Raw genomic sequence first — 11,269 nt, 5'->3', positions numbered from 1 at the left:
GAAAGCCTGATCTGATGAGTCGAGACGGCATTCATCCCACTTGGGATGGAGCGCGTCTCATTTCTGCGAACATGGCCAAGTTGATTAGCGGACTTAATCCATGACCCAGAGTTCAGACCAGGAAGCAGAAGCAGAGTTGTAGTCTTCCACCCTTCTCTGCACTTCCATTCGAGCAGTTACCCACCCTTAACCTTAACTCTATAGAGACTGTGTCTGTCCCACGGCCACTAAAATAAATTAAATCAAAAGTAACCAGAAGAGGAGTCATACTAAATAACCTCATAAAGGTTAACATCACTACTGCCACAGTGCAACAAAACAAGAGAATTAAATGTGGACTCCTAAATATTAGATCTCTGTCATCTAAAGCTGTATTAGTAAATGATTTAATATCAGACAATCACATTGATTTATTGTGTCTTACTGAAACCTGGCTGAGGCATGAAGAATATGTCAACCTAAATGAATCAACTCCTCCAAGTCATATTAATACTCACATTCCTCGAGGCACCGGCCGAGGAGGTGGAGTAGCAGCCATCTTTGACTCAAGGCTATTAATGAATCCTAAACCTAAACTAAACTACAACTCATTTGAAAGCCTTGTTCTTAGTCTTTCACATCCAACCTGTAAAACATTACAGACAATTCTATTTGTTATACTGTACCGGCCACCAGGTCCATATTCAGAATTTATATCTGAATTTTCAGAGTGTTTATCAAGTTTAGTCCTTAAAACTGATAAGGTTATTATTGTCGGAGATTTTAATATTCATGTGGATATTGACAATGATTGCCTTAGTACTGCATTTATCTCATTGTTGGACTCGATTGGCTTCTGTCAGAGAGTACAGAAACCCACTCACTGCTTTGGCCACACCCTCCACCTTGTTCTTACATATGGCATTGACATTGAGCATTTGGAGGTCTTCCCACAGAACCCTCTTCTGTCAGACCATTACCTCATAACTTTTGAGTTTATACTCCCGGAGTATACACCGTTAGTCAAAAGTTTCTACACCAGATGTCTAACTGACAGTGCTGTAGCTACATTTAAAGAACCGATTCCTTCTGCATTTGATTCAATACCACGTCTCAATGTGACGGAGGACTCCTGTGCTAACTTTAGTAATGCCAGAGCAGCCTATTACTCATCAGTAATAGAGTAAAATAAGAACAACCCCAGGTTTCTCTTTAGCACTGTAGCCAGGCTGACAGAGAGTCACAGCTCTGTGGAGCCGTGTATTCCTATAGACCTCAGTAGTAATGACTTCATGAACTTCTTCAATGAAAAGATTTTAACTATTAGAGGCAAGATTGATGATCTCTTGCCCTCAACTACTGCCGATCTGTCATCAAGAGGAGTGGCCTTGGAAACGGCTGTATGCCCTGGTGTATATTTGGATAGCTTTTCTCCCATTAACCTAGACCAATTGTCCTCAATGGTTTCTACTTCTAAACCGTCTACCTGTCTCTTGGACCCCATCCCAACGAGGCTGCTTAAAGATGTGTTGCCTTTAATTGGCACCTCTCTGCTGGATATTGTTAAAGTGTCTTTGCTAACAGGCCATGTACCACATTCCTTCAAAGTAGCTGTAATTAAACCTCTCCTGAAAAAGCCCACTCTTAATCCAGAGGTGTTGGCTAACTACAGACCGATCTCTAACCTTCCCTTCCTCTCTAAGATCCTTGAGAAAGTAGTCGCAAATCAGTTGTGTGACTTCCTACATCAGAATAGTTTATTTGAGGAGTTTCAGTCAGGATTTAGAAAACATCACAGCACAGAGACAGCACTGGTGAAAATTACAAATGACCTCCTAATTGCATCAGATAAAGGACTCATCTCCGTACTGGTATTATTAGACCTTAGTGCTGCGTTCGACACCATTGATCATGACATCCTATTACAGAGACTGGATCAGTCGATTGGCATTTCAGGTACCGCACTAAGTTGGTTTAAATCCTATTTATCAGATCGATCTCAATTTGTATTTGTAAACGATGAAGCCTCAATGACCACCAACGTTAATCACGGAGTTCCACAAGGTTCTGTGCTTAGACCAATTTTATTTACCTTATATATGCTTCCTTTGGCCAACATTATCAGGAAACACTCCATAAACTTTCATTGCTATGCAGATGATACTCAATTATATCTATCGATCAAACCAGAGGAGACCAACCAGCTCGCTAAAATTCAAGCATGTCTTAAAGACATAAAAACATGGATGACCTGCAACTTCCTGATGTTAAACTCAGACAAAACTGAAGTTATTTTACTGGCCCTGAACACCTCAGAGATCAATTATCTGGTGATGTGGTTTCTGTAGATGGCATTGCCCTGGCATCCAACACCACTGTAAAGAATCTAGGCGTTATCTTTGACCAGGACTTGTCCTTTAACTCCCACGTTAAGCAAATCTCAAGGATTGCATTTTTTCATCTACGTAACATTTCAAAAATTAGGCACATCTTGTCCCAAAAAGATGCAGAAAAGCTGGTTCACTCGTTTGTTACTTCCAGACTAGATTACTGCAACTCCTTATTATCAGGCTGCTCTAATAAGTCTCTTAAATCCCTCCAGTTGATCCAGAATGCTGCAGCTCGTGTACTCACAAAAACTAAGAAAAGAGATCACATTACTCCTGTATTAGCTGCTCTGCACTGGCTCCCTGTAAAATCAAGAATCACATTTAAAATTCTTCTCCTCACCTACAAAGCCTTGATTGGTGATGCACCATCATATCTTAAGGAGCTTGTAGTACCATATTGCCCCACTAGAGAGCTGCTCACTAAATGCGGGGCTACTTGTGGTTCCTAGAGTCCTAAAAAGTAGGATGGGAGCCAGAGCCTTCAGTTATCAAGCTCCTCTTTTATGGAACCAGCTTCCACTTTCAGTCCTGGAGGCAGACACAGTCACCTCATTCAAGAATAGACTTAAGACTTTCCTCTTTAATAGTGCTTATAGTTAGGGCTGAATCAGGTTTGACCTGGTCGAGCCCCTTGATATGCTGTTATAGGCTTATAGGCTGCTGGGGGATGTTTTAGGATACACTGAGCTCCTCTCTCATTTTCTCTCTATCCTTTACATCTCTTCATTGCACATTCCTAACTCTACTTCTTCCCCGGAGTCTTTGTGCCTTCTTGTCTCATAGGGTGCATTGGACCTGGCTATGTCTGAAGCTGGATGTCTCCTTCAGGGTGAAGCACGGGGACGGGCACTACATGCTGTACGCTACCACCAGTAGCATCAAGTGTTTTAAGTGTGGGGGGGCGAGGCACAAGCGGGACGCTTGTCCTCACAGGCCGGCCGAGGGCCGCCCCGAGCCGGGGGACGCGCCGGCTGAGGAGCGAAGTAGCACCGGGGCTCCGATGAGTGGCGAGCCGGTGGAGGTTGCTGGCCCGTGGGGCAGCGATGCCCCAACCAGGGACCCGTCCGCGGCGGCCGGGGAGGGGCTCAGCGGGCAGACTGGCGGTCAGGTCGGGGGGCAGGGAGCTGATGCAGGTGGAGGAGAGATTAATGAGAAGAACTCAGATGTTCTGAGTGAAACGACAGAGGGCAAGAAGGTGGAGGAATTACTGACAGGAGCAAAAGAATGGAAGAGGGATTGTGGAGAAACAAAGAGAATTAGGGTAGATGAAGCACTGGCAGGAGCAGAGGAAGAGAGGAGGGAATGTGGAGAAACAGAGGGGAAGAAGGTGAAGGAAGCACTGGCAGTGGAAGGGAGGAAGGAAAGTGGAGAAACAGAGGGGAACAAGGTGAAGGAAGCACTGGCAGTGGAAAGGAGGAAGGAAAGTGGAGAAACAGAGGGGAAGAAGGTGAAGGAAGCACTGGCAGGAGCAGAGGAAGGGAGGAGGGAATGTGGAGAAACAGAGGGGAAGAAGGTGAAGGCAGCACTGGCAGTGGAAGGGAGGAAGGAAAGTGGAGCAGGGAGCAGCAAAGGGCCGACAGGTGAACCTGACCAGAGTCAGGCTGCTGGTCCAGAGGTGAGTGGATAGGCTTGTGTTGTGGAGGAGGAGATGGAGTACGAGACAGACTCCGACTGTGTCTCTGTCGCAGAGTCCCAGGTTTACACTGGAGATCTGTACAAGTTGGAGGAGATCAATTTTCAATTCAATTTCAATTCAGTTTATTTTGTATAGCCCAATATCACAAATTACAAATTATCCTCAGAGGGCTTTACAATCTGTACACATACGACATCCCTGACCTTTGACCTCACATCGAATCAGGAAAAACTCCCCAAAAATAACCTTTGACAGGGAAAAAAGTGAAGAACCCTTCAGGAGAGCAACAGAGGAGGATCCCTCTCCCCGGATGGACAGAAGCAATAGATGTCATGTGTACAGAATGAACAGAGTTACAAAGTTACATAAACACATTACATGAATATGACAATGTATGAATGGAACTCCAATCCATGAAACAGAAGGAGGTAGAGAGGAGGCGCATCAGCAGGGCCAACGCGGGAGGCCAGTTCACCAGCATTAGACACCTCCAGGTCCAATGGACCCTATGAGACGTGAAGTCACAGCGACTCCGGGGAGGAAGCAGAGTTAATAAGGTGCAATCAACAACTTCCTGGATGAAACGTTTGGTAAATCGGTGCAGGTTCTAGAGCATTTTCCGGATGTGGAAAAGTTCATGAAGAGCGTGTCATCGATCCAGAAAGCGGTCGGGTTTGAGATGTTGGATAAGAGGAAGCGCTACCGTCTTAAAAAATACATGACTGGTCTCAGGGGGCTGAAGAAAGATAAAAGTTCCAAAAGGGTGAAAAGATTTAAGTGAGTCTGTCATGGATGTGCTGCACTTAATATGTCTGCTACTGTTGGCTGTCTACATCACTGTTTCTTTTCATATTTCTATGCACAAGGTGAGGGTTGGGTATTTAAACATTAATGGTGGGAGGGACCGAGAGGGGAGAGCGGTACAGGCGTGGCAGGTCTGTACAGTCCACCGGAGAGCTGTGACGACACCAGGGATGTGGTGTCAGGATCTGTAGTGGATCTGTAGTGTCGTGTCTTGTTTCCTGTTTTATTTTGAAGTCCTTGTCTCTCGTGTCCTCTGTTTCTCTGCACTTCCTGTCCCTGTGATTGTCTGCCCTGTCCCTGATTGTTTCCTCCTGTGTCCAATCACCTGCACCAGCCCTGTGTATTTAAGCTCTTTGTGTCATTCCTCTTTGTCGGTTCGTCTTGATTTGATCGCTGAAGATCTTGTGTGTGAGCTTGTTTTGTCTGCGTTGAAGCCCGTTGTGCAATAAAGTTGCCTTTCCCTCGTTGACGGCTTTTGGGTCCAGTTACCTGCAGCTGCACATAAAATGTGGCTCTTTGAGGGGCCACTGTTTGGGAGCAGCTAAATCTCATCCCAGGTCCTGACGTCGGCCAGCCTGAGATCCAGACTGAGAGAGGCCGGCTGTGTGAAGCTGGGTCATCTAATGAAGACCTCCATCCCTCAGCTAGAGGAGCTGACCAACATCCGGTCCAGCAGGCTGCTGCTCAGGCTGGTGGAGGAGGTCTGTGCTTCTCTGCCAGAAGCCCTCAGAGCGTTTGTTGGGGACCCCACAGTATCTGACCAATGGGACGATGAGTGTGAGTATGTCTTCCCACCCCTGGTTGTCTGTCCTGTTGGACAGTGGAAGGAGGAGGAGGACATCCTTCTGTCTCTAAAGACACCCCAGCTGGGGGAATTTGAGACTCTGGGGAGTAAAGCAACGTACCAGGACGGGCCAAACTGGCAATTTGGAAAACGAGGAAAAACTGTGTGTTGGGTAAAGGGTCAGAAGACATGAGTTTGATGCTGACGGGACTCCTGACTGCTCGGCTCAGGGTGGAGTTTGGTTTTTACAGACTCACAAACAACACAGAACTCTTTGTGAACTTTTTTTGGACTCTGAAGGACGTCCTGTGTTCAGTCAGAGGCGATGCTCTGGTTCTGAACTTCTGAGTTGTGTTTTTTTTCTTTACTGATATTTTCTTTGGTTTTGTTTTTGTATTGCATGATTTAGTTTTGTTGTAAGGATTTGATGAACTGTATAACTGTGATTTGATTGAGAAATAAAGACCCTAGACAATCAATCTCTCTCTCTCTGATGCTGTCTTGGAGAAAGCCTACAGAGGGCAGCAGAGATCAGTGGCTACATCATTAAACAATATAACAAGTCACAAAGCCACCAAGTGGCCTTGAACATAAAACAGCATAGATATGTGAACATGTTTTCATTCAATTCAGTTTATTTTGTATATCCCAACATTACAAATTATCCTCAGAGGGCTTTACAATCTGTACACATACAACATCCCTGTCCCAGGACCTCACATCGGATCAGAAAAAACTCCCAAATAATAGAAAAAAAACTTTCACAGTGAAAAAAGGAAAGAAACCTTCAGAGGATCCCTTTCACAGGATGGACAGAAGCAATAGATGTCATGTGTACAGAGTTACAGAGTTACAACACATGCAATGAATATGACAGAAAATATGAATAATGAGTAGTAGGCATGGACCACGATTCAGATAACCACGATCCATGTAAATAGAAGGAGATAGGGAGGAGGGGCATCAGCAGGGCCACGGAGGAAGGAGGCCGTCCCGTCATGCAGGAGGCATCGCGAAGGAGGCTGTACCAATGAGGAAGGAGTCCAGGCCCCATGTTGGGCTCCAGTGTAACAAGCTCCTGGCTGTCATCTACGTGTTTCTCCCGGTGTCTGTGGCGTCTGTGCTCTCGTCATACGCAAATTAATTAGCTGACAAGTCTAATTCCGGCATCATTTCTGTGAACATTATTCCTGCGACTTTAGTGACTGCGGTCATGTGGGCCGGCATCCAATTCAATTACATCCATCCATCCATTATCACCCACTTATCCGGGGTCGGGTCGCGGTGGCAGCAGGTTCAGCAGGCCGACCCAGGCTTCCCTCTCACCCGCAACACTTTCCAGCTCATTCTGGGGGATCCCGAGGCGTTCCAAGGCCAGCCGGGAGATATAATCCCTCCAGCGTGTCCTCGGTCTTCCCCGGGGCCTCCTACCAGTTGGACTTGCCCGGAAAACTTCTAATGGGAGGCGTCCAGGAGGCATCCTGACTAGATGAACCACCTCAGCTGACTCCTTTCAATTCAATTCAATTCAGTTTATTTTATATAGCCCAATATCACAAATTACAAATTTGCCTCAGAGGGCTTTACAATCTGTACACATACGACATCCCTGACCTTTGACCTCACATCGAATCAGGAAAAACTCCCCAAAAATAACCTTTGACAGGGAAAAAAGTGAAGAAACCTTCAGGAGAGCAACATCCGCGGATACTCAGTCATGTGAGCCGCCGCTTGAAATGTAATGCGCCTCTATTCATGGTATTACGGTACGAGGGAGTGTACGGCCCAAAAGAACGGAGATAGACCCATTTCTCAGCAATAATTTCTCCACTTTCATATAACAAGTCAAAAAGAACATTATTTTGGACATTATATGAAATAATTATATAATAACATGTGAAGTTACACTACAGTATTATACTTTTATTGAAAGTCAGCTCAAATTCAATGATTATATTAATAATTTCACAATATTATAACTGTTAAAGCAGATCCTTAAAAGGATCCATTTCCACTGGATTGTTGTTCGTGAGGTCCCCTGCTATGTTCATGTATATTCTCTATTGCGATTTTACTGTACAGTTTTTGTGAAAATTAAATGCAAAAGTGGCTCAAATGAAAAGACGATATTCTTATTTTCACAATATTTGAAGCATAGCTTTAAAAGGTTATATTCTATTTTTGTACAGTTTTTGAAGTCTATGTTAGGTAACAGGAAATAATATTCTTTTTTTCTTAAAGCAGATCCTTAAAAGTGTATTAGTACATGTACGGTGTTTGAGAAAATCAAAGATAAAGTCAGCTAGAAAAAAATAATGATATTCATAATATTCTAATATTTGATCATTTTTTCAAGCAGATCCTTAAAAGTGTATATGAAAATGACACTGGCATGTTGTTCAGGAGGACCTCTTCTATGTCCATGGTTATATACACGCAATTTTACTGTACGGTTTGTGAGAAAATCAAAGTTGTAGCTGACTTTAACTTTGATTTTATCAAACACTGTACACTAAAATGTCAAATAAGAACAACCCCAGGTTTCTCTTTAGCACTGTAGCCAGGCTGACAGAGAGTCACAGCTCTGTGGAGCCGTGTATTCCTATAGACCTCAGTAGTTGATGATCCATTAGGCAATATTATCAAGAAACACTCCATAAACTGTCATTGTTATGCAGATGATACTCAATTATATCTATCAATCAAACCAGACGAAACCAACCAGCTCGCTAAACTTCAAGCTTGTCTTAGAGACATAAAAACATGGATGACCTGCAACTTCCTGATGTTAAACTCAGACAAAAAAAGTTATTTTTCCATGTCCAGAACACCTCAAATCAATTATCTAATGATATGGTGTAGATGGCATTGCCCTGGCATCCAAAAACACCGTAAAGAATCTCGGCGTTATCTTTGATCAGGACTTGTCCTTTAACTCTGCCTTAGCACTACCTTTTTTCACCTAAATAACATTAAAAAAATTAGACATCTTCTCTCAAAGCGATGCAGAAAAGCTGGTTCAAGCATTTGTTACTTCTAGACTAGATTACTGCAACTCCTTATTATCAGGCTGCTCTAATAAGTCTCTTAAATCCCTCCAGTTGATCCAGAATGCTGCAGCTCGTGTACTCACAAAAACTAAGAAAAGAGATCACATGACTCCTGTATTAGCTGCTCTGCACTGGCTCCCTGTAAAATCAAGAATCACATTTAAAATTCTTCTCCTCACCTACAAAGCCTTGATTGGTGATGCACCATCATATCTTAAGGAGCTTGTAGTACCATATTGCCCCACTAGAGAGCTGCTCACTATATGTGGGTCTACTTGTGGTTCCTAGAGTCCTAAAAAGTAGGATGGGAGCCAGAGCCTTCAGTTATCAAGCTCCTCTTTTATGGAACCAGCTTCCACTTTCAGTCCGGGAGGCAGACACAGTCACCTCATTTAAGAGTAGACTTAAGACTTTCCTCTTTAATAGTGCTTATAGTTAGGGCTGAATCAGGTTTGCCCTGGTCCAGCCCCTTGATATGCTGCTATAGGCTTATAGGCTGCTGGGGGATGTTTTAGGATACACTGAGCACCTCTCTCCTCTTCTCTCTCTCCTTATGGACTTTGTTGTATATTTCAAGCGGCAGTGATGTTGAAGAATGATGATGAAGGAACCTCCGCGGACACTGTTCTTTCTGGTATAATAAAGTTTACTACAGACAGGAATCACAGGTCAGGACGAGCGTCAGGATCGATCGGAGAAACTTCTCAGCCAATTGGAAGTTCTGACTGGATCATGCAAGGCAGCTAAGTTATATAGGCCCAAAACTGGGGACCGACACACAGGGGCCCCTCACCAAAGACATACGTTTCAGACATAAGAACAAGCACCATATAGCAAAACTTGAGATAACATACTGTCATGCAGAGGCCTCTAATCTAAACACACATGTTCCAGACACAAGAACCAGTACCGAGTACCGAGTACCAGGTACAGACCGATCCTCCAACAGGTCAACGGGCATTCTTTCGAGGGGGACATGGTAATTTGGAAGTGAGCTTCTAAGGAAGCTGAGAATATACCACAACTTCATTACACATTACTAACTCTACTTCTTCCCCGGAGTCTTTGTGCCTTCACGCCTCACAGGGTCCGTTGGTCCTGGCTGTGTCTGGAGCCAGCCCTGTCTCCTGGGCCCTTGCCCCTGTTTCCTTGCCCCTGCTTCCTGCCCCTGACCTGGCAATGTTTTGCTTGGCAGGAATAAAATTAACATTTAAACATTCACAGTTTGGTTAGGTTTAGGCAAAAAAAATGACTTAGTAAAAAAAAAGATATCACAAATAGGGCTTGAGTAAGTACGTTTGTTCAGTAACTTATGTGTTGTAAGTTAAGTCATTTGACAGAATGTTGACTTCTAGACACGAACAACAGTCCTGTGTTTATTGGACCGGTACATCCACCCCAACCACCTCCATCGGCTGACTTCCTCCTTTTACGCCCTCTGATATTGGAGTGCCGTTGGGTACTTTGGTAGGTCAACCCCAGAAGTCAGCAACCTACTGGTTCCCTCGACAAAAATCCAATGGGCTTTTTCCATTGTATAGTAGATTTTTGCAGAAAACAAGCTCTGTGACAAAAACCTTTATAATACTTAAACCTTTTTTACCACTGTTACGATTTACAAAGCATAATGCAATAGGCAAAACTAAAAAGCTAATGTTAGGCCATAAACAAACTACACCACGGTCGCATAAGCGCAAGTATACACAACGAGGCTGTGAAGGTTGTTTACTGTAGATGGTGTGATGAAATGTTGTGGTCTCATTTAGCCACAGGATGTTAAAAAAACACTTTAAAACCCCCATTGACAAGGGAACTCATTCTTGCAGCACTCTGTACGCTGCAGTCTCCATCAGAATGATCACTTCCATTCAATTATTATCATAAATAATTGAATGGAAGTCCGGGAGGCAGACACAGTCACCTCATTCAAGAATAGACTTAAGACTTTCCTGTTTGATAGTGCTTATAGTTAGGGCTGAATCAGGTTTGCCCTGGTCCAGCCCCTTGATATGCTGCTATATGCTTATAGGCTGCTGGGGGATGTTTTAGGATACACTGAGCACCTCTCTCCTCTTCTCTCTCTCCTTATGGATGAATTTACATCTTTCCATTGCACCTTATTAACTCTGCTTCCTCCCCGGAGTCGCTGTGACTTCACGTCTCATAGGGTCCATTGGACCTGGAGGTGTCTGATGCCTGGTGAGCCGGCCTCCCGTGTTGGCCCTGCTGATGCCCCGCCCCCCCCTCCTCTCTACCTCCTTCTGTTTCATGGATTGGAGTTCCATTCATACATTGTCATATTCATGTAATGTGTTTATGTAACTTTGTAATGCTGTTCATTCTGTACACATGACATCTATTCTTCTGTCCATCCGGGGAGAGGGATCCTCCTCTGTTGCTCTCCTGAAGGTTTATTCCCTTTTTTCCCTGTCAAAGGTTATTTTTGGGGAGTTTTTCCTGATCCGATGTGAGGTCAAAGGTCAGGGATGTCGTATGTGTACAGATTGTAAAGCCCTCTGAGGATAATTTGTAATTTGTGATATTGGGCTATAAGAAATAAACTGAATTGAATTGAATTGAATAAATAATTGCATACAAATTAACATATATTCTCTTATGAGATCAG

At 44.0% G+C, this 11,269-nt stretch overlaps 1 pseudogene; it reads left to right on the top strand.

Moving 5' to 3' along the window:
* The first annotated feature begins 203 nt into the window (after positions 1 to 203).
* On the top strand, positions 204 to 9,082 carry LOC117737900 (annotated as a pseudogene).
* Positions 9,083 to 11,269: the final 2,187 nt, after the last annotated feature.

Source organism: Cyclopterus lumpus, chromosome 10 (assembly GCF_009769545.1).
Source record: "Cyclopterus lumpus isolate fCycLum1 chromosome 10, fCycLum1.pri, whole genome shotgun sequence".
NCBI classification, from domain to species: Eukaryota; Metazoa; Chordata; class Actinopteri; order Perciformes; family Cyclopteridae; genus Cyclopterus; species Cyclopterus lumpus.
This window is presented reverse-complemented; position numbering and strand designations above follow the sequence as displayed.